Genomic DNA, 20,540 nt, shown 5'->3' with positions numbered 1-20,540 from the left:
TTCCCTGCCTCATGGTTACCATGCAAACGCCAGTGCCATAAAAGTACAAGCGAAGTTACTGCGGCCAACACGCAGGAAGTGCAGGCCCAGGTGCGTTTAGACTGACATGCTCGGCCAGGATACTGCAGGGAGCCCGTGAGCCAGCCCGGCCAACGGCAGGGAAAGGCGCGGGGCTGGGACAAAATTCCAGGCACCGCTGCATGCAGCCCCTCGCTGTACAGATGGGAAGGGTCTGGCTGGGGTCTTCAGGTCCAGGCAAGCGCAGAGACCCTGACATATGTGGTCTTCCCAGACAGGAGCAACCTGCTCAGGGCAGATGACCTGCTTCATGCGCTGTCACAGATGTTCCCTACCCAGCCTCACTCTCTCACAGCCCCTGCCTGGGCGCTGCAGGCGCCCGAATGTTGAACTTTAGCCCAGGGTCAATGACAGGTAAAACACAGACAGCAATAAACATACATGGCAGGACTAGATTAAAAGGGGGTGAGCCAGCCCCAGCCCCAGCCCGGCCACTGCCTCTCTGTGGACCCCAGGTAGGTCTTTGGTCATTTCTGAGCTCAGTTTCCATCTGTATGGGCAGGGATATGGCTCTGGCCTCCTTTAAGTGCAATAGAGAGTAATGATTAAGGAGCCAGCCTGCCTTGGCTCAAATCCGCCCCACCACCTGCCAGCTATGTGACTTGGGCGAATTAACCTCTCTCTGTGCCTCAGATTTCGCATCTGCAGAACATGGGTAACAGCAGACCCTTTCTCTCATGCAGGTGTGAGGACTGAGTCAGGTGTTTTAGGTGCAGGGCTAAGTGCGGGGCCTGGCACACAGTGAGTGCTTAATAAACATTTCTCGTTACTGCTGTTGGCTCTGACACTGAGTCTGTAACAGAAGTCACCACCTGGCCGTGCACGGGCCACATGCAGCCTGCTGAAGGGTTTTCCCACCATACACACTCCACAAGGACAGAGGCCACCAACGGCCCCCGGGGCCTGGGACAGTGCCTGCCACATTGTAGGGGCTCGGTAAGGACTCGCTAAATGAATGAATGGCCTCACTCTGTTTTCACATATTTGAATCAGTTGCTACATTTTAAATAGGTAGATTTTGTTGGGTTTTTTTTAAAAATCTGGATTCTTCTGAAAAATCAAAGGGTCCAGCCAGCCTAAAAGTTGTTCTGCACACCTGCCTAGGAACACAAGAAAAATGGTAGCGGCTGCGTCCCCTTTTAACAGGATGAGCATGTGCAGTTTGCCACAGTGCCTGCCAGCTGCCTGGACCCGGAATGTTCGCCCCTGGCCCGGGGAAGCCCAGGCAGCAAGGGCAGTTTGCATTTACCTGGCCCCAGGCGTCTGCCCACTGGGACTTCTTCCACGCCCCAAGTCTGGCAGAGGAGATGGGGCCCAGGTCTGCTAAATGTCCTGAGAGACACTCTGGCATCCAAGTGCCCTCTGCTGTGGACAGGCCAGACCCCCAGCCCACCCCACCCCGAGAGGGGGACCCAAACACTATACACTGCTGCAGCTTCCTCGGCCTCCCAGGCCATCTCACTCCCCGCTTGGAAAACTCCCAAGTGCAAAAAGCAAGAGGAAGACGAACTTCATACTCATCCTTTTCATGGAAAGAGCACGGAGAAGATGGGGAAACAAACACACCCCAATGCACACACCAAAGATAAATTTTTCTAAGGTACCGCTATCCACTGCAGGCCCCACGCCAGGGCAGCCCACACTTGGTGGGCACGGCGTCCAGAGTGCTGGGGGGCTGCCCGTGCACACAGCCCCCTCCTTACCGCTCCTCCTCCTCCCCATCCCTGCCAGGCTCAGCTCCATCGGGACCTCATCTTCCCATCCTCCAAGAGGCCTCCCCTGGCCACCCGGGCTCTCCCTCTGGCCGGTCAATTACCCCCTGGTTTCTCTGTAGTGCCGACAAGCACCAGTAACTGCCTTACGTGCGTATTTACTGTCTAGCTCCCCCAGGCCAACACAGTAGCCACCAGCCACGTGTGACCATTGAGCATCTGAAATGTGCTTACAGGGGGATGCATGGAGGGACGTGCCACTGGAACACGAGCATGTACTGAGCCCAAATTGTGATGTCCCATAAATATAAACTACACACCGGATCCTGAAAACTTAGTGCAAGAAAGGACATAAAATATTAACAATTTGTTGCATTGATTACATGTTGAAAGGATAACATTTTGGATATACTGGGGTAAGTAAAATCAACTCTCAAAACTCATTTCACCTGTTTCTTTTAACAAACGTGGCTACTGGAAAATTTTAAACCACACATGTGGCTGGCATTATTTTTCCATTGGAAAAAGCTGCTGTAGACTCTCAGCGTGAAGCCCAGCAACTAGGTAGAGGCTGGTACACAGGTGATGCTCAGCACTGGGTGACAGAAGGGCCGAATGATGGGCCTCCCCAGTGGCGATGGGGCCCCCTGGAGCACAAGAGAGGATGGGTTTGGAAGGGCCCCACCCCACCACCCAGTATGTGCTGGTTTTCTAGTGACAGCTGACCCATGCATCTCCCAACCCCTGTAGAGGAGCAAAGAGAGGCCTGGCTTTGAGTTCTGTCACCCCTGGGTCCCTGGAGAGTATATCAGCAATCTGGCCACAGAAAAAAAAAGGGCAAGATGAGCCCCCTCCCGGGCCAGGGGCAGCTCAGAGCAGGAGAAGGGATGTGGCGGCCCAAGAAAATGAAGTCCTGTCACTGTAGGCTAAAAACAGAAGTGGGCAGAGCTAAAGGGCACCCCTTGGAGGGACCCAGCCCACCCTTACTCTCACCTAACCCGGGGAAGCCAGGAAAAGCCAGCCTTCCTTGGGGACAGGATTAGTGATACAGATGGATGCCAGACAGGGTCGTGCTGCCCCTTTTGTTTTCCCTCTCTGCCCTCCCACTCCACTCTCTTGCTCCCTCCTCTACTTCCCTCCCTCCCTCGCTTTCACCGGCTCCCAAATTACAGCCTTCCTTCAGAAACAGACACAATCAAGGTGGAACACAGGGCCCTTGTCACAAATGGCATCTCAGGTCCTCTCCAGATGGAGCATGGCCTTTAAAGAGGAAGGCAGTGCCGCTAACAGCCTGCCTTGGGGAAGATGCATCTCCAGGAAGGCACAGGCCAGAAAAAAAAAACTCCTTCCCTCTTTGGCTGATCAGCGGCAGGAGGCTCTGGGTGACTGTGATTGCAGGGCCAGGCCCCGGGCCACCAGGGTCTGGGAGACAAAGGCCTGCCTGCTCTCAACACGCCGCGTGCTGGGAGGGCAGGAGAAGGGCTCTGCCCCTGACTGGCCACCACCCAGGCCAAGCTCCATCTGAGGGCCTTGAACAAGCCACTCCCTGGCTCTGGACCTCAGTTTCCCCACTTGTAAAATGGCAAGACTAGCTGGTCTCTAAGAACTCTTCCAGCCCTTGAGTAGAGGTCACAAAAGCAAACGGCTAAAGGGGCCAGGAGGCAGTGCAAAGGGGCAGAGTGGGGTCCAAAGTGATACAGTAGGGAATGGTGAGGACTGTGTAAAACTATAGCCTGCAGGCTCCCCTAGGTCTAAAGATGAGTTTTGCTGCAGGCAGAACTCACACGTGTGACAGAAGTGAGCGTGAAGTCAGAAGTGGGACAACGTGGCCTGGGGTGGGGGTGGGGCGGGGCATGAGAGAATCTGCCAAGGGGCTGGAAACATTCTGTATCTCTGTCAGGGGCGAGGGGTGGGTACACAAGTGTATACATATGTGAAAATTCACCACTTTCATTTAAGATCCATTTACTTTGCCCTATGTATATATTCCCCAATTAAAGAATTTTTAAAATAAAAGAGGTAGCTGCAACTCAGCTCCAACCAACAACTGTCAATTGGGAACATGGACCCAATGTTGCCAGTTCTATTCAGAGATGCCAGAAGTCTAGATTTTTATGTGAAACTTCTGGATCTTTTTACCATTATTATTAAGTAATTCCAAATGAAAAATCATAGCACCATACACACACACGCACATATATTCAGGAAGAATTCAATTTACGAACTTATAGATCATCAAGCTCGGAAAATACGAAAAGGTTTCACCTCTTTACTAGAATGTAATGTGCCTAACACATAAGTGAAAAGGGATATAATAAAAGCTATATTTTGCATGTATGCTGTGTGCCAGGTACCACACAAAAGGTCTTCTACACAGTTTTCATCTAATGTGTGCTCACAGCAAGTCTACAGGGCATTTGAAAATTATTCCCATTTCACAGATGAGAAAACTAAGGCCTGGACCAGGTTATGTGCCAGACTCGAGGCTCCAGAGCTCAAGAGTACAAGGATTGGTGTTCAATCCAGTTCTGTCTGCCTCCAAACTGTCATATAGAAATCATGAAGGGCCTGGGTTATGATCATAATAATGACCAACACTTGCATGGGGTTTTAGAACATGTAAAAACTATGACTGCTAAGCCTGAGCCAGCTGTGACACCCTCGGCAACACAGCCTGCAGCTCCTGAGGATGAGGAGGGATGTCTGATATTCCCATTCAATACGCTGGCAATACACTGGGCCATGTGGACATTCACTATCGAAGGGAGACAGTCCCAAAGGCACGAATCCTAAGGCCCAAATATACGGCTCTGTGAGAAGCAGCAGCCGCCCATCCCACTCCCCATGACAGACCCTGATCGAATTTCACCGTGAAAGGCTAGAAAGCTGTCTCCATGTGGCCATGTGGCTACTTCTTAAATGCTCCAGATTTCTCACTGACACCCTTCTAGTCAATGAGGTTGGTAAGAATATGCATTTTCTGCCCTGTGGATTCAATAAAGCCATTTTTATGTTGAATCCAAATGAATACGGCCCATAAATGTTCTAATGTTTTCTGAATTGTATCTTGCAAAAATGATCATTCACCACTGGTGTAGACATTCAGATCAACGTATAGTAATTTCCAGCACTCAGGAAGCACCTCTTGTGCCCCAGCCATCACACCCCCAGAGGTGTGACCATTATTCTGACTCCTAGCACATACATGGGTTTTGCCTACAGTTGTGCCTTCTCCATGGGGCCTCTGCTCCTCAGCTCTCCACAGTCCCCACCACTCCCTGTCGCCTTACATTTGGCCCTGCTTCACTCTCTTGTCTGCACCCCAGCCCCTTTGGGCATGTGACTTTGAGGCCTCTACTCCAAGGGCAGCTGCCTAGAGCCCAGGGCACAGCAAATGAAAGTAACCAACACGCATAGCTAAAACTGATTTTAGGCAAGTAAGCACTTGGTGTGTTAATGATCCCTTAACAATAGGGCTAGAGAAGGCAGAAGAACGATCACGTGGCAGTAGCCCATGCAGTCAATGAACAGTTACTGAGCACCAACTCCACCTGTGCGGTGGGCCCTGGGGATACAAGGAAGACAAAGACACAGCCTGTGCCGTGGAGGAGCCCACCGGCTAGTGAGGGGCTAGATGCAGAGTGGTAGAAAGCGCCACGGGGGGACCCGGAGGAGGGAGGCACAGGCTGGAGCGCAGCCAGCCCACCCCACCCAAGCAGTCAGGAAGGCTTCCTGGCTGGAGCCACGAACTCCTGAGCAGTGTCAGTATGACCCACATTACAAACATGAGGCCGGAGTACGGAAGAATCCGGTCCAATCCCTATTTCTCTTCTACTGGAGGCAAAATACTCCCATCTTGAAATAACCTATCCAGCAGGGTCCAACTTGTAAATGACCTTGCTCACCTATTAATGGACAAACAGGACTGCCCCAGTGCCAACAGGAACTCAAATAAAGGCTCAAAATAATTTTTAAAAAAAAACTCTAATTAAATTTGAAACCAATGAGTTCAAAGACAAGTTAATTTTTACAAACATTTCATACATTAAACCATGAATTTTTTAAAACCTGGGGGCTCAAGAAAATAGTAAGACTTTTATTAACCTAGTTATTTTTGAAACTTTTTTTTTTAGAGACAGGGTTTCATTCTGTTGTCCAGGCTGGCACGCAGTGGCATGATCATAGCTCACTGCAGCCTCTGACTCTTGGGCTCAAGCAATGTTCCTCTTGCCTCGGCCTCCCAAGTAGCTGGGACTACAGGTACCTGCCACCATGCCCAGCTAATTTTTTTTTGTAGAGACGGGGTCTAGCCATGTTGCCCAGGCTGGTCTTGAACTCCTGGCCTCACGAAATCCTCCCACTTCAGCCTCCCAAAGTGCTGAGATTACAGGCAGGAGCCACCACGCACGGCCTGATTTTCAAATCAGTGTCAGAATGCTTTTACGTTAGCCCGCTCTTTGCAAGGCCCGTGGTCATGCTAATCCATGTCCTCCCACAGATCCTCCTTGCAACCCTTCCCCCAGCAGAGCTGCCTTCTTCCTGACAAAGAGGCTAGCCTAGGGGAAGGACATGCTCTTTTGGCAGGACTAGGGTGCATGAGCCATGTGATGACCTTTCACCTGTGACACCACTGATCCCACCAGGCCTCTGATCTAAACCTTTCCTGTAGTCCTTCAGATCACCAACTCTCAGGCCAGCCTTGATGGCTTCAGGGTCACCATCATTCCTCCAGAGGACCAGGGGGGTGAGCTGCCACTATGCCTTGGAATCAGCTTTGCGTCTTGGGACTAGGGGCCTCCCACCACCCCAGGACAGTAGAAGTGGGATGTCCAGTCCAGGCTGGGGCGTGGGCAGAGCTTGGTCAGTACCCTCTCCTCCCCGGCTGCTCCAAATTGGCACCTACGCAGCTGCCCCTCTGCATTAGTCCAGTGGGCACCAAGAGGTGTTATCAATAGGCCACCCCACCCATCTTGGAGGGGCAGATGAGGTGAAGGACAGTTGCTCAATTCCTCTGTTTGTGGCACAGCATCTACCCAGCCTCAGGCGCCCTAAAGGCAGACCATCTCCAGCTTCCAGAAACCCTGTCCCCTCCACCCACCTCCTACTGGTCTATGTGCAGTTTTTTGTTTGCTTATTTGTTTTTTAGAGAATGGGTCTTGCTTTGTTGCACAAGCTGGAGTGCAAGGGCCATTCACAGCCCTGAACTCCTGGATTCAAGCGATTCCCCCACCTCAGCCTCCTGAGTAGCTGGAACTACAGCTGCACACCACCTTGTCCAGCTCCATGTGCGGTTTTAATTGCACAGAGAGCTGAGCTGTTATCCTAATCTGTTTAAAGGCCCCCAAAACACCAACATCCTTGAGGCATTAGCAGGGTACAGCCACCAAGGGGCCAGTGGTGGACTTTTAACCCAACCCAGCACAACGGTCCAGGGAAAGAGGTTTCAGTCTTATTCTCATCCCTCCATTCTTATCCACTGCCCTATTCCACACTCTGCACCAAGCCATGAAATGCTCGTTCCCTGCAAGACAGTGTGGACCAGCACTCAAACCTCACTGAGCCCACGAACCCCGCAGAGATCTTTTCAAATACAGACTGTGATTCAGGAGGCCTGGGGAGAGGGCCCAAGCATCTGCATTTCTAACAAGCTCCCAGGTGATGCTGATGCTGCATGTCCTCAGGCCACACTCAGAGGAACAAGGCTCCACTAGACCTTCACCTTCCAGAAGAATGTGCATCTTAAATTTGCACTTCCGAAAGGTGACCTTTAAATTATTTAGCTCAAAGAAATGAACCTCAAAAGGTGAAACTGCAGGTAAGGTAGCCTGTTGGCTGGGGGAGCTATTTGGGAGGCAACCAGGACCATCTGCCATCACAACCCTCAAATCAAGCCCTTTGGTAAGCAGACGTGAGGAGCCCCACCATGTGGCGGTGAGGAAGGCCAAGACAGACGCATATGGGGGCCCAGCCCAGGTAAGGCCAGGATGCTGGGCCTCCCACCCCTCTCTGCTCCTCCAGTACCTGGAGCAGAGCTTCCTGGTTCACAGTCATTTACATAGTGCCACCTTTCCAGCTCGTGGGGTATGCTCCCTCTCTACCATGCAGGCACTCTGCCTTCCTGCCCTGGAATTCAGCACCAAGCATTGCTATTCCTTCAGCCAAGAGGCCCCTTCCCAGCCCCTCCTCTGCAGAGCGACATCTGGTCCCCCACACCCCCATAGGTGCTGACCGCAGTGCGCCTACCCCTGCACCATGAACCAAGCACTAACTCCGAGCCAGCTCTCCCCTCCACGGGCTGACTCATCAGCACCTTGCTCCTGGCCTCAATCAGGTTCTTTAGGCCCACCCCCAACTGGCACCCTAATTTTTCCCCGTGCAAAGGTCTGACTCCACCCAACACACACACACACACACACACACACACGCGCACACAAAACACACCAATCCTCCTGTCTCTCCAGCTTATTTTAAAATCCAAATTGGGGTGGGGGCACTTGCCAAGGGGCTGGACGGCAAGGGTCAATGCCTGCTCTGGTCCTAGAAGGCAAAGTTCGCAGAAGAGGAAGGCTCTGCTATATGAATTACTGGGGAGGGTGGGGGCGTGTTACTACCCAGGAAAGGATAATTTCCTCCCAGTGGACCGCTGACTGCGCCAGGCGTGGGGCTGGGGTCGCAGTGGGGCGGCGGCTGGCAGCCAGCGGCCAGGGCAGTGGATCTCCATTCACCGCATGGAGGCAGCCGCTCTAGGTGCCCGCCCCGGGGAAAGCAAGGCACCGAGTGCCCGCCGTCTGGAGCCGCCACCACCTTGGAATGCGCGGGCTCTGCACGAGTCCTGAGCTGATCTGCGGTGGAGACCGGGGGCAGTGCTCCCAGGCGGGAGCCCCTGGGGACAACCAGCACCGCCTGTAGCGGGCCGGCCCCGGGGCCGGGAGGCCAAGCATGAGCCGCACAAGGCTCCTGGCTCCGCGAGGGGCGCGTCTTCCTGCAGCCAGACCGGACTGGGGAGAATGGATAAGTCCCCTGGAGTCTCCCGCGGGCACAGCGAAGTGATGAAGGGAGCGGACCTACGTGACTTTAGGTCCCTTCAACCCGGCTGCCCACCCCGCAGTGGGGGTGCGCCCCACCCCATCACCACTGTCCAAATGGGGACCCAGAGCTCAGATGGGGACGGGATTGCATTCCAACGCCCTCTACTCCCGAAATTCTCCCCCTACTTAGACCTGGACCCTCTCTGAAGCGCCAAGAGCAACGTCCCCGAATGTTCGCGGTCCCAGGACCGGGGGTAGGGGGTCGGATGCCTCTCCTTCCAGGGCCAGCGCGGAGGAAATTCGAGTTCCCGGGAATCAAAGTTGCCGCGTGTCCGGCCGCGGGCTGCGAGCAGGGCGCAGAGCCCGGCCAGGGGCCGGCACGGAAGGAGGCCCCGGGCGCCTGCCGCGGGCGATGGCCGCGCCGGGAACAAGTGGCTCGGCAGCTGCGATCGCGACCAACTTTCCCGCCGCGCGGCAGGCGAACGGCGCGGGGAAAGCGAGGGAAGCGGGGAGGGAAGGGGCGGTGCGCGGCTCGTGGTACCGTGTGCGTGTGCGGAGCGGCGCCGCGCCGCGCCTCGGGCTCTGCTCTCCGCCGGATCGGCCCCGCGGGCCGCCTGCTCGGGCCCTGGCTACCGCCGCGTCTCGCCGCCGGCGCGAAGGCTCATCCGCGGCTCGCCGGCCGCTCCGGGGTCCGCTCGGGCCGCCCGCTCGCCGCTCGCCGGCCGCAACTTCAGGCGCGCCGCGGGCTCGGACGAGGCACGCCCCAAACGTCCCGAGGCTCGGCACCCTCGTGCTCCATGCCCGGCGCCGGCCGCCCCGCCCCGCCCGGCTCAGCGCCCGGCCGCCGTCGGACGAGTCCTCTGGCCGAGCATCGCGCCCGCTGCCCGCGCCCCTCTCTCCCGAGCCGCCGCCGCCGCTCAAGTCCGCGATCAACTTTCCCTCGCTTCCCCCGCCCCGCTCGGCCCCCGCCACCCAGACCCCGCCTCCTGACGCTCCCTCCCTCACCTCCCGCCTCGCCCAGCCCCCGCCCGCCCGCGCTCCGCCGATCGCCCCCGCCCAGTGGGCCGCCAGGACCCCGAGCCCCCGGCCCGTTCGCGCCCGGACCCCCGGGAGCGGCGCGGAGCCCAGCCGGGCGCTCAGGGCATGAATATTTCAGTGCTGGCGGAGCTGCCCTCTGCCGATGTCATGGCACCGGCTGCTGTGGCAACTCCACGAATCCCCCAAAGGGGCAGGGAGGGAGCCCGCAGAGGCGGCTCCAGGTGCGTGCCAGAGCCATGCCCCGCAGGGCCGCTGGCCGTCCCGCAGAGGGGCACGCGGAGGGGTGGGAGCCCCGCCAGCCTCCCGCCGGCTCCGCGCCTCGGGCCGAGCAAGGAACGCTCCCGGGAAGCCCGAGCGAGCCGGCGGGCGCTCGGCCTAGGTGAGCCCGCGCCATCTGTTGGCTTTAAGCGCCCTCTCTCTGCTCCCGGAGTTGCTGAGCGGTCCCTCCAGTCCTTGGGGCCGCTTGGCGCTTCGCTCTCACCAGCTGCCTTCGCCCACCCCACTCATGAGCTCCCACCTGCGCCCCCTCCCTCACTCGAGCTCAGGATGCCTCCACGTACTTAGAAGCGAGGGACCCCGGGTTGGAACAGACCCTTGAGGTCACCTAGGCACCCTCACCCGTGCGGGAGGCCCTTCTGCAGCAGCCGGGAGTAATGGTCTCCCAGCTTCTTTTTGTACATCTATAGGGACAGAGGCTTCGTGACTTTCTGAGACAGCTGGATCCGGGAGGAGTCCCCTACCCATGTGATTGAAGAGGGTTGTTCCCTGCTCTGAATCTTGACTTCCCTAGGCTAAACATTCTGATTTTTTAAAAAAATTGTTTCTCATATGGCAGGATTTCTGGACCTGTCACTGTTCCAGTCAGTATATTGACAGTAGCTGCCTGGAGCCAGGCTCTGGGCTGAGACTTTCTGGAGCTCAACTCACACTGTATCTTCAACACAGCCTTTCTGGTAGGCCCTGCCATTATCCCAGTTTTACTGTGCGAAAACGTGCTCTAGGGAAGTTGGTGACTTGCCCCTGTGGTGGAGTCATGTATTAAACTCAGAATCTGGTTCCAAAGCTCCAGCTCTTTACCATTCATTCATTCATTATTCATTCATTCATTCATTCGTAGTCACTGCTATGTGCTACCTAACTGAAATAGGTTCTGGAAATCTGATGGGGAACCAAACAGGCTTGGTCCTTGTGCCTCGTGGAGCTCCTCTAATAGGAGAACCATGCATTAGTCAATGAGCGCATCTGCAGGTAAAATTATAGCCAGAATCAGGGCCAGAAAGAAGAGTGCTTTAATGTCACCTGGCCTAGGACATCAGGGAAGACTTCCCAGAGGAGGTGACTGAGCTGAGTTCTCAGGGATGAGCAATGGAGGGAGAGAATAGACTTTTAGACAGGAGAAACAGCATGTGCAAAGGCCCCAGGCACCCACTGTGGACAATGGCCACACTGGGGTAAGTGCATTGGTGGCTGCAGTCACCACCAACTTGTGCAAAGGTAGGAAGGAGCTGGCATGTGTAAGGAAGTGAAGGAAGTCCAGAGAGGGTGGGGAGCACAGTGAGTGTAAAGCCAGAGTGGGAGAAAGGGCAGACTGTGCGGGGCATGTTGGCCTTGATCAGGGGTTGATCTTTACCCTAAGGGTGAAGGCTTCAAAGCAGGTGGTTGGGGTGGAGGTCGAGGGGTAGGACAGTCATGATCTGGTCTGTGGTTAGAAAAATGGGGACTTGATGAGGAGGCAATAGATGACAAGAGGAGACTGCTTCAATTAAAAATATTTATTTGCCAAAAACTATGTGCCAGGAAATTTTGTAGACCAGGGGCCAGAAAACTACTACCCACAGGTCAAATCTGTCTCACCACGTGCTTTTGTAAATAAAATTTTAGTGGAACACAGACACGCCTATCCAGTTCTAACTCCTTTCATGCTACAAATGCAGAGTTAAGGAGTTGCGACGGAGACAGAAGGGCCTGCAAAACCAAAAATAGTTATGTCTGGCCCTTTATAGAAAGAGTTAGCTACTCCTGTGAATCCAGAAACTTAGAACACATCAGTGAACAAAACACGCACATGAGCATGCACACACACAGATCCGTGCCCTGGTGGAACTCACATTTCCGTAGGCTGCTATGGTTGTCCAGGTGGTTGGTGACAGAAGTCTGGAGTGGTGGGGCAGCGGGTGAAGTGACAGTGGAGAGAAGTGGCATTCAGGAGGTAAAATCTACGGGACTAGCAGAGGGAGTGATTAGGGGTGAGATGGAGGTAAGTGTCAAGGAGACCCCCTGGGATTCTTCCATTGATTGCAGCGGAGCACAGTGCGACAGAGTCAGCATTGCCAGAGTACCTCTACTTCCCCTTTTCTGAAATTGAAAAGAAAAGAGAAAGAAAGAAAAAAGTGACATACTGCCTCCTTCCATATATAGGACATCTTGTCCAGGCATCTCCAAAAGTGGCCACATCTCTGCAGTGCCTTCAAGTTCATCTTTAGTCCGGAGACACATTCGATTTTAAGATCCTGCAAGGCAGGGACTGTGTCCTTGTTCATTTATCTAACACACATTCCTGGGGCATCCGTAGTATGCCAAGCTCTGGGCTGGGTGCTGAGGACACAGAGAAGCATATGATGTCATTTTGGTCCTCAGAGAAGCTAGAGTCCAGTTGAAGAGATAGAGACAGAAACAAACAGTTATGAAGCAGTAGGATGACGCCATTCTTGAGACCGGGACTTGGTTCAGCAGTGACAGAGGGGACCCCAAGCAGGGTGCAGTCCACTCTAACCAAAGAGATTGGGGAAGACTTCAAACAGGACAGACCATTTAAACAGAGCCTTGAAAGACACGTGTTCCTGGCAAGATGAGGCCAGTGAGGGCATTTGAGGTAGAGGGGGCTGTGTGTGCAAAGTCACAGGGACATCAAACAGTTTAGAGACTTCAGGTACTGCGGCAGTAGGGCTGGACCAAGGAGTGCGCTGGGCAGAGGTAAGAGGCGAGTCTCAGGAGGTGAGCAAGAGTGGACCATGAAGGGCCTGGGGGCCGTGCCGGGAGCCCTGGGCTTCTTCAGCAAGTGATGCTGGAGAGGGAGGGGTGAGGCTTGGAGGTGCAGATGCACAGTAACAGGCAAGAGCATGACGAGCTACAGGAAGGAAAGCAGGGGACAAGGCATTGTCCCAGGATGGCCTGGGCTGGCCCGTGGAGCAGGGGCATCTCCCTTCCATATCTTTGCATCCCCAAAACACCAAATAACCAGCCAGCTTGCTGATACTCTCAGCGAATGAGGAAGGAAAGGAGGGAAGGAGACATTCCCAATCTTTTGTTTCAAACATGTCCAGCCTCTTGAATCACCTGGTACTGGATTTGATTCCACCTTGGCTGTCCAGCCTCCACTAGGGTTCTTTCTGCCCTGCTGCCTTCCCTGGGGAAGAAAGAGAGGCCATGTGGTGTAATACAAAGCTCTCTAGGCAAGGACGCAGTGGACGAGGGGCTTAGCCTACTTGTCCAAGCCTTGGTCTCCTCAACTGCAAATGGGCGTGATGGCCCCCGGCCCCCAGCAACCTCCCAAGGTTGCCATTCAGATCAAAAGAGGAAAATACACATTAAAGTGCTTTACAAACTGTAGAAACAAAACAACACTCACATACAAGTCTCTCCTCCCCAGGAGGGTCCATTATTATTTTTAAAGTGTGTAAGCGCCTCTCCTCTGGGTGTCCTCCATAACAGCGTCTGTGTCCTGCCTCAAACAGCACTGCTTCCTGCTCTCCCCTTAATCCCATCCACGAGCTGGTAAAAAGCCGTTTGTCGCTTCCTGCAGGCGTCCCCAGCCCGCTCGCCCTCTCCAGGGGCAGCGCCTGCCGCCATAAACCAGACATGTGTGCTCCCGAGTTTGGTTTGTGAGCCCTTGGAGCCTGGCACAGCTGTGGCAGCTCGACTTGCCTTGTGAAGGAGCAGGCTGGGAAGGCTGACAAGGTGGGCTGGGGCCACCATGTGCAGAGAGGGGTGGGGTGGGGACAGGAAAGCCCTGGAGGGCATGGGGCTCCCTGGGCCCAGCCTCCGAAGCTCACCCCTGCTCTAGGTGGCCTGAGGAGCGAGGCTCCTTCCCTCATGTCCCTGCCCCCTCTCTACTCCCCCTCGCCCATCATTTATTTATAAGGTGTTCATAGCAAAATGAATGACAAAAAGTTAGAAGCTAATTAAAGCTGGCACAGATTGGCACACGGGGCCATGAATTATGCATTGGTGTAGCATGGCGCTTGGTGGCAAGGACTGGCACCAAGTGCCCTAGGCACGGTAGGCAGTGGGCATGGGCCCCAGCTCTGCCTCGTCCTCCACCCTGCCTCTCCCAGGGGCCCCCCATCCAGGGCCCTCTGCCGCTCTGGGGCAGCTGGAGCTTTGTCAGCCACCACCCCCTGGTGGGCAATTCCTCTCTGCACAGCCCAGCATGTCCTGGCTGAGAGAGGAGGCAACAGCACGATCACAGGCTGGACTCGTCCCACAAAACCATGTCCCTGGGGCTCCAAACACATGCCTGTCATCCACAGGGACCAGGCTGGGCTTCCAAAAGGGTGGCGGCAGGTGGAGGAGGCCTGAGATCCAGCCGGTGGATGGTGACATGGGCACAGCCGAGCTGGAAGATACCTTTCAAAACCATGCAGTCCAAACCTCAAGGTGTACTCACAGATGGAGAGCCTGAGGCTCAGAGAGGGACAGGATCTGCACAAAGTCACACGGCAAATAATCATAATGACAACGATGATAAAAATGATAATGCTGGGGGTTATTTAAAGCTGCTTTTGTGCCAGCCACAATCCAAGTCTTTGTATGGAATGTCTCACTCAATCCTCACATGAAGAAGACACTACAATTATCCAAACTGACAGAAAAGGAAACTGAGGCAGCATAGGAATATAAAAGCAGATTGCCCAAGGTCATGGAGCTAACGAGGGGAAAGTCCAGGTTCAACTAAATCCAAGCAGTCTGGCTCCAAGCCTTGTCCCTCTATGGGCAAGGACAGTCATTCTCAACCCTAGAAGCTCCTGGGCGGTGAGGCAGGGTGTAAAAATAAGATCAGAGATTCAGATTTGATTGCTCTGGGCTAACCTCCGAACATGGCATTCTGGAAAGCTCCTTGAGTGATTCTAATGCGCAAAGGAAAATCATTGGCAGGGGGATATGGATTTTGACCCCAAAAATCATAGATGTGATTTCTTGCTCTGCCACTACCAACTCTGCAACTTTGAGCATACGGCTCAACCTTTGGGGGCCTCAGTTTCCTCATCTGTAAAATGGGGTTAGTAACAGCATGGCCTGGAGTTGGACTATTTAGGCTTGGTTTGAATCCTGGCTGTGCCTCTTGGACAGGTTACCTAACTCCTCTTTGCCTCAGTTTACTCATCTATAAAATGTTGGAACACTAGCAGAGCTGTTGTGAGGATTGGATGAGCCGATGAATGTAAAGTGGTACCTGGCATTTAGTAAGTACTCATGAAAATGGGAGCTGTGGGCATTAGCTGTCCTGAGATTGGGGGACCTTGCCCCTGCTGGCCACCGGCGCTGTGGCCAGGATCAAATGTGGACACACACATATAACAGAGAGGCTTTGTCCACTGCAGGACACAATGAAAGGCCGTCAGGCAGAAGAGACTGGGTCTCCTGGCTGCCTGTCCTGGGCCCTGACTCCCTATTCCTTTGCAAATGGGAGACAGGAATACGTTATCATCACAAGCACTTCAGATCACGGAGACAAACCACTGTTCTCAAGTTGGTGTGTCTCCTTCCAAGGAATGTTCTATGTGCATATGGAATATATAGTGTTTGGCTGGGGGCAGGGGTAGGAGAGAAAGATATCTATCGTGCCACACTTCTGTATTTTTGAATTTTGAACCATATGAATGGCTCAAATATAAAAATAAATATCAAGGGTATGCTTCAGGCAGAAAGAAAGTGGTCCCAGATGGAAGCTTGGATATTCAGGAAGCAATAGAAAGGGAAATACAGGCAAACACAAATGAATCTTGGTTGTATAAAACTAATGTCTAAAATACATGGAGATAATTAAAATACATGACACCATAACACATGAGTTAGGAAGGGGGTAAATGGGGTTGGAACGCTCTAAGGTCCTTGCATTGTCCACAAAGTGGGTAAAACTGTGAACGTATGGTAAATGTTAATAAATCAAGGACGCCTGCTCCATCTCCAGGCTAACCCTAGAAGAATGGCAACTGGATGTATCACTAACCGAGTGAAGGAAAATGAAATAATGAAGTGATGTTGTGTGTGTGTGTGTGTGTGTGTGTGCGTGTGTTTTCAAATTTAAAGAATTTTTTGTTGTTTATAAACAGTCACTGGACACTGCATATATTGTTTTATAACTTGTTTTTTTGTTTTTTCTTTTAAGATATGTCCTGTAGCTCTTTCCACACTGGTACACAGAGGGTCTGCCTCCCTCTTTTTGTCTGTGGGTGTGTATTCCACAGAATGACGGTGACGGCACAGCTAATGTCCATTAAAAAGAGGGGCAGAATCCACTTGCTCAAGGCCTCTTGGGTGTGGCTCCGGGTCATGATCCTCACATTTGGCTCAGAATAAATCTCTCTAAAATTAAAAAAAAAAAAAAGAGGGAGAGGCCGCCTTTCATCATGTGATCCAGCCTCTAGAAGCCACCCAAGAAAAGAACTTGCTCTCATTTTGTAACAGTCGTCAGAGGACAGGACTTCCTCCCCCCCCCCCCCATTCGGTATGGTCTACACATCACTTCCTGCTAGATGCAAGCCTTCTGCCGGTTACCTCTTTGAATCAAACAGTAAGGAAGTCATCCCCTGCTCTATTCTGTTGTAGCCTATATAAACATCCAAAGGAGAATGCCCTCATTTGTGCTAGTGTGTCTTTAACACTTGATAATCTCTCTTTCTTGGACCAGAAGGAATCAGGCCTTCTGCTCAGCCTCTATTATAGTGGTGAGAAAAAGGTTTTAAAAATAAATTTAAGAGTTTAAAAGTGAGGGATTAAAATTTGAATTGGATCAATAACAGTACAGTTGTTACATGGAGAGGCCAAAATTGGTAAGTATGGTAAGTGAATGATTAAAATCGGGAGCTCTTGACCTGAAGAATTAAGTTGAAGCATCTCTGCATCACCGTGGTATTCAAAGCCTCCCAGCCCCCACCCCATCTCTGCAAATAAGGTCAGTGTTCCCGTCGAGGTTCAACCTAACCTCGCTTCAGTACAAAGCATCTATCTCAACTGGCAAAATGCACAGATACAGAGAGGGTGCTTAGTGCAGTACTCTTTAAGATAGGGAGCAAAAAGGGGAAGAAACCTACATGTTCCTCAATAGGGGACTGGTTACACAGACCATACTCTGAATCATCTGTCCTATGGATCTTTGGACCTCTTTGGACCTCCCTATCCCCTGGCCTGGGCTTACATTGTCCTCTCCCTTGCCATTGCCTGCTGCCCGCCCTCCTCTCTGCTGAAACCCATTCTTCAAATCCCATCACCTCCTGGAAGTCTTCCCTGCCCACTTCCCAGACTGGCAGGTCCCCAGCCTCCTCCGACCCCCAGGAACCTCACTGTCTGGACGACTCCGCATCTGTGTATAGCACGGAATCTTTCATGATCTTTTCATAGTCTGTCTGTCTTGTTTCCAATTAGATCATAATCTCCCAGAGGGCAGGGACCAAAGCGTGTCTGAAGGCACACTGGACACGGCTCAGAAAACCAGGACGCAGCCCTGACTCTGCCACAGTCTGCCTGCAGGACCCCGCATAAGGCACCCCACCCCCACCCTGAGCCGCAGTGTCCTCATCTAAACATGAGGAGTGAGTTCAGGGTCCCAAGGTCCTTCCTGCTCTGAGGTCTAAGACCATTTCATACTGTTCTGTATCTTCCTGTAGAATAATAAAACTAAGATTTTTACAGCTTAAGAGGGTTGCATCCATGATCGTATTTAATCCTTATAACAGCTCCATGATAGTGGTACTATTGGTATTGTCCCCATTCCACTGATGAGAAAATTGAGGCACAGGGAAGCTGTATCAGTAAAATTAAACTAGGTTACACTGTGATATAAACAGACCCTGAAACTTCAGTGGTGATAAAAGTTTACTTCTTGGTCACACATGGTGCAGTGCTGGTGGGATGGCTTTCCTCCAAGGGTGGCTTGGGGATCCAGGGTGCCCCCAACTTAGAGCTATACTGCTGGAACACATGTCCCTGAGGGCACACAGGTCACTGTAGCAGAGCAATAAAGGGTGCAGGAGTCCACAGGCTCCCAACGCCTTGGCCTGGAGTGGACACGTCACTCCTGTTCCCCCATTTCCCCAGCCAGAACTAGTGTGGCCTGTTAGGGACTGGGCCGCAGAGCTCCCCTGCACCCCGCCCACCACGCCCTAGTCCGCAGAAAAATTGTCTTCCATGAAAGCGGTCCCTGGTGCCAAAAAGGTTGGGGACTGCTGCTGCAATGGACTGGCATCGTGAGGTCAGAAAGAGAGGAGATGGCAGCCCGGCAGACGTAACATCAGGGCAGGCAGCCACTGTCCACGAGCATAATCCGAATAGTTCCCCTCCGCTGAGCACCTGCCATGGGCCAGGCGCTTTATCAATGTTCCATCTGATCCTCCCAATGTCCCAGAAATACAACCCCCGTCCACTCTACAGGTGAGGGAAGTAGGGCTCAAAGAGGTTGCGTGAACTGGCCAAGGTCAAGCAGCTGGGAAGCGGCTGGACGACCCCCAGGTCCCGGTGGGTTTCTCACACAGGGCCCTGCGGAGGGCGTGGCCAGAGAGGAGGGCGCTGAGGCCTAGTCTGGGCGCTGCCAGCCCTTTGCTGCCAAAGCCAGGCAGAGGGTTCTGGGGAGAAAGGGGAGAAAGGAAAAAGGCGATCTGGGGGCATCCTGAAAGTCTGGCAGAGACCACCTGCCCTGGTCCTGCCCGGCCCTGCAGCAGGAAAACTCCCCGCAGGGGCTGGCCCCCGGGGAGTCCAGATCTGCAGTGCAGGGCGCCACCTGGAGGCCGAGCGCCGCGCGGCACCTCTCGCCCCTCCGCGCCCAGCCCTGCTTGGCGGGGAAGGCTCTAGGGCAACTCCTACAGAGATGGGGCCAGAAAAGCAGCGGGTGGTGGTCCCCAGCAAAGCCTAGAGGTTCTTCACCGTCTGCTCCGCCCTCCCACCCCCCACCCCCGCTCCCCTGTCCCCAGCCATCCAGGGTTTCTCCCTAGCCTTGTTTCTATCACAAATAGCAATTGAAGACCTCCAGTGGGCCAGGTACCCTAAGAGGCTCATTTTGGGACTGGGAGTCTGGACTCTTGGATTCAGTCTCTGCCCAGCCATTAGCTGGCTGTGTGACTCTGGGCAAATCACTGCCCCTCTCTGGGCCTCTGCTACCTCCCTTGTGTTAATAAAATGCATGTCACAACTAGAGACAACATAGTGGGTGGGGCCTGGAATCAGACAGGCCTGAGTTGTTTTTGCTTTTTTTTTTTTTTATTTCAGCATACTATGGGGGTACAGGCCTGAGTTTGAATCCCAGTTGTGCCAAATCCTTGCTGTGTGACCCTTTGAGCAATTTATTTATTTATTTATTTATTTAGGAGACAGAGTCTCGCTCTGTCACCTGGGCTAGAGTGCCGTGGCATCAGCCTAGCTCACAGCAACCTCAAATTCCTGGGCTCAAGCAATCCTCCTGCCTCAGCCTCCCGAGTAGCTGGGACTACAGGCATGTGCCACCATGCCCAGCTAATTTTTTCTCTATATTTTTAGTTGTCCAGCTAATTTCTTTCTATTTTTAGTAGAGATGGGGTCTCGCTCTTGCTCAGGCTGGTCTCAAACTCCCGACCTCGAGCAATCCTCCCACTTCGGCCTCCCAGAGTGCTAGGATTACAGGCGTGAGCCACCGTGCCCCGCCCCTTTGAGCAATTTAATTAGCTTCTGTGTGCCCCAGTTAACTCCTCTGTAACAAGAGTTGATAATGCCTATCCAAAGAGTTTTATTAACAAGATTAATAATTAAGTTGTAGCCTGTGTAGGTAACAAAACATATACAATATAATACATGAAGTGCCTAGCTCAAGTCTTGCTCCCTTTCCTCGGCTTCCTCAAGTTTTAAAACTAGGGTTCAGCTCCCAGGGCTTTCCTACCCTTCTCCCTAAGAAGGGTGGAGATCAGCCTCCTGATTCTCACACTCCGATCATGGACCCTGCCTCCCTGCATTAGGCCAGCAAGTACCAGAAGCCCTGGTTCCTGGAACAGAGCTCCTAAGCCAGGCCCATCCAGTGTATGGGGAGGGCCCTCTACCTCCTCCTAGAGTCACCTCCAACTTCACGGTGGAGACTTAACCTCTCTCTACTGATTCATTGCTATCATGGTGAATGGCATCTGTCCGCTAGAGTTCCACAGTGCACAACCACAGCAGCTGTTCATGGCTGCCTATTGTTGAAATTCTCAGCAACTAAAAAACAGGTACACTGGGATACAGCCCCATACCAAGTATAGTGAGAGGCAGGAATAGCAGACAGAATGTCTGTAGCTTGAGAAGGTTTCAAGAAGACTTCCAGCTAAGACAGAGGCCCAACTCCTCTAGGGGGCAGTACCAAATACACTCCTCCTAATGCATCCAAACTGGGGGGAGAGTGGATCCAGCTTTTATGATTTATAGGCCTTGGGTTTAATCTCCCTGAGCCTCAGTTTTCTCACCTGTG

The 20,540-nt window shown here is 53.2% G+C and overlaps 1 protein-coding gene across 1 annotated transcript in view; it reads right to left on the bottom strand.

Annotated features, from left to right (window-relative positions):
- The window catches only part of CDH23 (cadherin related 23), a 393,911-nt gene extending 384,162 nt beyond the window's left edge, over nt 1-9,749 (bottom strand). The window contains exon 1 of the mRNA XM_069460801.1: nt 9,360-9,749. The gene's annotated coding sequence lies outside the window, so the exon portion shown is untranslated. The remainder of the gene's footprint in view (nt 1-9,359) is intronic.
- Nucleotides 9,750-20,540: the final 10,791 nt, after the last annotated feature.

This window comes from Eulemur rufifrons, chromosome 28 (genome assembly GCF_041146395.1).
Source record: "Eulemur rufifrons isolate Redbay chromosome 28, OSU_ERuf_1, whole genome shotgun sequence".
Classification (NCBI taxonomy): Eukaryota; Metazoa; Chordata; class Mammalia; order Primates; family Lemuridae; genus Eulemur; species Eulemur rufifrons.
Note: the sequence above shows the minus strand (reverse complement) of the source record. Positions and strands in the feature narration are given on the sequence as shown.